Source organism: Xenopus tropicalis, chromosome 4 (genome assembly GCF_000004195.4).
Source record: "Xenopus tropicalis strain Nigerian chromosome 4, UCB_Xtro_10.0, whole genome shotgun sequence".
In the NCBI taxonomy this organism is placed as follows: Eukaryota; Metazoa; Chordata; class Amphibia; order Anura; family Pipidae; genus Xenopus; species Xenopus tropicalis.
The window spans coordinates 108,375,496-108,380,904 of NC_030680.2; positions in this window are offsets into that span (position 1 = coordinate 108,375,496).

Below are 5,409 nucleotides of genomic sequence, written 5' to 3' on the forward strand. Positions count from 1 at the left end.
TGTGGCCTCTCGGATGAGTTGTTTCTGCACTCTTGGGGTAATTTTGGTCGGCCGGCCACTCCTGGGAAGGTTCACCACTGTTCCATGTTTTTGCCATTTGTGGATAATGGCTCTCACTGTGGTTCGCTGGAGTCCCAAAGCTTTAGAAATGGCTTTATAACCTTTACCAGACTAATAGATCTCAATTACTTTTGTTCTCATTTGTTCCTGAATTTCTTTGGATCTTGGCATGATGTCTAGCTTTTGAGGTGCTTTTGGTCTACTTCTCTGTGTCAGGTAGCTCCTATTTAAGTGATTTCTTGATTGAAACAGGTGTGGCAGTAATCAGGCCTGGGGGTGACTACAGAAATTGAACTCAAGTGTGATAAACCACAGTTAAGTTATTTTTTAACAAGGGGGGCAATCACTTTTTCACACAGGGCCATGTAGATTTGGAGTTTTTTTTCTCCCTTAATAACGTAAACCTTCATTTAAAAAATGCATTTTGTGTTCAATTATGTTATCTTTGACTAATAGTTAACGGTTTTTGATGAGCAGAAACATTTAAGTGTGACAAACATGCAAAAGAATAAGAAATCAGGAAGGGGGCAAATAGTTTTTCACACCACTGTATGTATATACTGGTGTATGGTACAATGAAAACGTTTTTTCCCTGATATAGTAACCTATAGGAACCAATCAGCAAGTAGCATTTACTGGTCACCGGTTTCATAGCAAATATATGGTTTCATAGCAATTATATGAAATGAAGGACTGGCCCTTACATTGCATTTATTACATTATTACAATATTCCCATTAGTGGCAGTTGCTGAAAGCTCTAATTCTAGGATGAATAAAATGTACAAAAATCTAAAAACACAATTGTTTAAAAGTCACAGAGTTTCAGAGCTCTATTATTAATTTAAATTACATTAATCATATTAAATTCAGAATAAGTACATTTTTAAAAAATGGAAGTTATTAAGTGTTATCCCCCTAAACACGGTACAACAGCAAATTATCCTTAGTGGTATTATATAATAAGTCACAGTAAAGCACCTTTTTGAGGTGTGGGTGTTTAATGGCAATTTCTGCATCTCTTTGTTGTTTTAATAGATTGTATTATTGGGTAAATGGGCTAATGGGCTGCACATCTCAGAAATGCTTAAATGTTTCCTGGTAAAGCCAAACATCCTTAAGACTGTAAGCTCCTGTGAACAGGTTCCTCTGATCCCATTTTTATTCTGTAACCCTAGTTTGTTAAATTATTGTAAGACCCCCTGTTTGCAAGGTAATTAATGTAATGTGCTGCACAACTTGCTACCGCCATACACATAATGATGATGATGATGCACCATTATGACAAATAACCATTAAGGGCAATGTTTCATTACATGACATTATATGATTTAATGTCAATTAAAATCATCAGTATAGTAACTCCTGTAGATAATCTCTGACCAGTAGTTTTACTAGACATTTCTAAAATAAAATGAACTATAAACAATCATAAAAGGGTACATTTACCTTTAACTTAGAAACAAAAGCCACGGACTAGTATTCCATTAGTTGTAGGTAGCTATTATTGTAAGCAATGTTTCACTCTCCATAAAGGTTTCATTTCATGCAGTGGCATCACTTCCTTTTACACTTCATTAAGGGATCCAGCTCATTTGCATATTACATTATGTTTAATTGCTCGATGTTCACTTGTCAGTTGAAAGGCATAAACACCATTCTTCCCTGTTTCAGTGGAGTTCAACAGCTGAAATCCCAGTAAGAATATGTTCAAGTTTCAGTGGTTCAAGAAAAAATAGATATTCTGGAATTTAATAATGTAATGTTATTAATGTATTAGTTTATTTGTCAGTAAAATAAGCTTATGTTCACAAAGCCCCACACCAGAAAATGCATGATTGTCTGGTGAGTGAGAAAGTGGTAACACATATCCACCAAGTACTGGCCCTGGGCAAACATAATAGTGATATATAACAAGGCATTATGTCTCACCAGTTATCTCATTGGCCAATGCTACAGGCACAATTGCTGAGCCCTTAGGGTCCATATACAGAACCCTTGTGCCTGTAGCAATAGCAGGTGGCTAAACCATATATATATATATATATATATATATATATATATATATATATATATATATATATATATATATATATATATATATATATATATATATTTATATATTGTGAGAGAGGCAATGGGAAAGATCATTATTTGGTGTGTTTCCACCAGTGTTGAAGGTGGGATACAGGTAGCGACAGGTAAAATGCCTGGTTTTGCAGCAGGTGATGCTGTGTTTAAGTTACTGGCTTAGGAAAAGCCAAATTAATAGTTCCCTGAAGTGAATTGAGGGAAAGCAGGAGAGACCCTCCCATTCCATACTCCAGTTAACATATTTTGATTTGGCCAGCTGTAGGTAGCTGCCTGATTGGGTTGCAGATGAGCAGCCAATAAAAGGGCTGGGTGATTAGAGAGAGAGAAAGAGTTGAAGGCTGAACAGCAGAGAGGGCTGCCTGTGTAAGGAACTCCCAGAAGAGCTGGGGGTGCCTCCTGCCACTGCAGGGAGCAGAGGGAGTTATGACCCGATGGATAAGTGCTGAGAGGGCTCAGCAAGGCTTAATGTGAAGCCTGAGTGTTCCAGAGTGTCGAACTAACCCTGGAAGGTGAGAGCCCTGAAGAAGGGACAAATCACATCCATGAACTGTATGTTGATGAACTGTGTTCCTTCAAGCTGTATGTGGGGTAGAATTTGCCCAAATAAACCTTTGTTTTGCCTGAAGATGTGGTGTCCCTGTCTCTATGCTCCAGATCCTCTGCATGCCTGCCTGCCTACCATTGCTAATTCCCCTAAAATTACGTGTACAGGCAGTCAGCATGTCACAATATATATATATATAAAAAAACCATAAATATATATATATATATTCTAGAAAAAATCAGCACTCACCACTCCATCCTGATGATGATCCTATGGGGATCGAAACATGTGGATGCGATGATTGAATAAACGGACTGTTTATACATCTATTGCCGTGAGTGCTTTTGACATATAGGCTATATATATATATAACACAATACCTACTGCCTCTTGCCTTGATATGTTCAGGGGCATCTAGAGTCTGAAAGCTTTACATTTTTCAAAAGGGAACACATTATTTTATTATTTCCAGGTAATTTATTTATATTTTATATATTTTTTTTTTCTCAGTGAATACACTTATTTTCAAGTGATGAGCAGTGACGTGAAGACAGGAAAATTGACACTGACATTTATTCTCCCCATAAAAAGCCTGTTAATAACTGGTGTAAATCTGGTGAACAACAATGCATTAAAGAAGGACAATGTTCCACCAGTTAATGGGGGTAGTATGCTAATATAGCAGTATATCTAACTAGATTTTTTTTGTCATATGTTGATGTCAGCTACTTTAGATGGTGCCATGAGTTATATGAGGGGTTTAGATGGCAGAAGAGCAGTAAGCTTATCATAAAAACAAAAAGTATTTCTGTAATCTGTAACCTTAGGGAAGGGTACATGGTGCCTTAGGGAGCATTGTATGACTTTATAAAGGTCCCCTTGCACAAGGCAGCAGAGTGTAACCAGGATGCTTTGTTTAGGAAAGTCTTCTTTTTACACAAAAGTATAAAGATTTATATATCACTTAATAAGCAGGACAACTCTTGTTCATAGTAAACCTGCATGGATTTTTCTGGGGAGTTTAAGCTGGCATTTTTTAATTGTCCAAGGAAAAGCACTATGGAAAACATAAGTGTCTATGTAAAACTAGATGTCTGTTTTTTGGTAGGTATGGGTATTTTAGAACTTTGCTGAAGATGTAATGTATTATATCCAATTCATTCTAATTCAAGGCATCAGATAATAAAAGAGAAAGCCACGTATGCTTAGGGAATGGGAACAGGCTATACTGCTATTCATATAACCAGTAAAAGGTTTCAATATCCCCCCAAGCTGCAATCTAGAAGCTTTTAAATTAACCTGAAGCACCCCAACTAAAGACTTCTCAGGCAGGCTGACACTGCATTCCTATTTCCACACAATGCTGAAAGTGACATCCTCTGTGTTACTACAAATGCACTCGGCAGAGCGGCTGTTAGATACAAGCTGTCGTGAAAACTGCAATCTGTAGAGAGAGGGGGGGAAAAAAAACCAGGCCTCATTTTCAATATTCTGTATTCTCATAAAAACGTGTTGTTTCTGTCACTTTTCAATCTCCTCGGCTCGAGCCGAGCACTGTATAATAGCTAGTTAAAGGCAGCAGCCTGTGAAATGGTATTTTTAAAATAAATGGAAAGCCACGTCGGAAAGCTTGGGAGGAATATTGCAAGGCCGGGGACTGACGGACAGCCCCTGAGAAAAGCAACAAGCGTTTATCGTCTGCGAGCGGGGGAAGGAGAAAAAAAAAGAGAAGTGGATTAAATGGAAGCCGCAGCCGGCAGCACATTACCAAGTCTGATATTGACACAGCTGCCGTGTAGGTTATTTTTCATTGTCTCGTCAAGACAATGTATCACATAGTATCAATCTTCTTCCTATCCATAGACGTTGCAAGCTAGCGGCCTTGCCAGTATCTATCTCCTATATCGTTATAATCGCTTACGTGAATAGTATCATTATTACAATGTGGCCATTCTAAAAAAGAAAAAAAAACATACAACTTTATACAAGGCACCTTTGGGGTCTATCACGAGTGGCATATGATTTGGAGCACATCCCCAGAAGGAGACATAGCAACAATAGTGTTATTCACACAGCCGTTTGGGTTCAGCTCAATAAAGGAACTTGCAAAACACAAAAATATTGCAGAGGCTCAAGATGTGATTGAAAACAAAGCCACCAGATTGTGTGCTGTGCCATATGGCTTGTAATTATTCATTCAGTGAGATTCATGCTTAAAGGGGAAATATGGCCTGCTTAGAAGTATGGTTTACTTTTACTCTCTTCTTCAACACATATTCAGTAGTGCATTGCTTATCCTGCAAAATCAAGTGTTTCCTAAGGAGAAGCCTCATTTATACACTGTAAAAAAAGAAATGGTAAAATGCTTCCTTGCCATTACCAACTAAAATAATACTAAAACATTTCTAAGATACGGGCATTTTATTGGCAGAGTGGTCAATATTATGCCCTAAAATATTTTTATGCAAAGTCAAGAATATTAGTAGCCCCCACCAGGGAAGTACAGGATTGTGATGCTTTGAAACATATCAAGTGTTAGAAGGAGGCAAAGCAATTAATGAGGTCCCTGGGAGAGTCCTAGAGACTGTCGAGATATGAGTGGAAGAAAGCCTGGTGTGACATATCTGCCTTGCAGGAAAACAGGCCACAAGGCAGATAAAGGTGGCTGAGACATCTCCATGAATGGAAGCTCCCTAAGGATTGCTACAGCAGG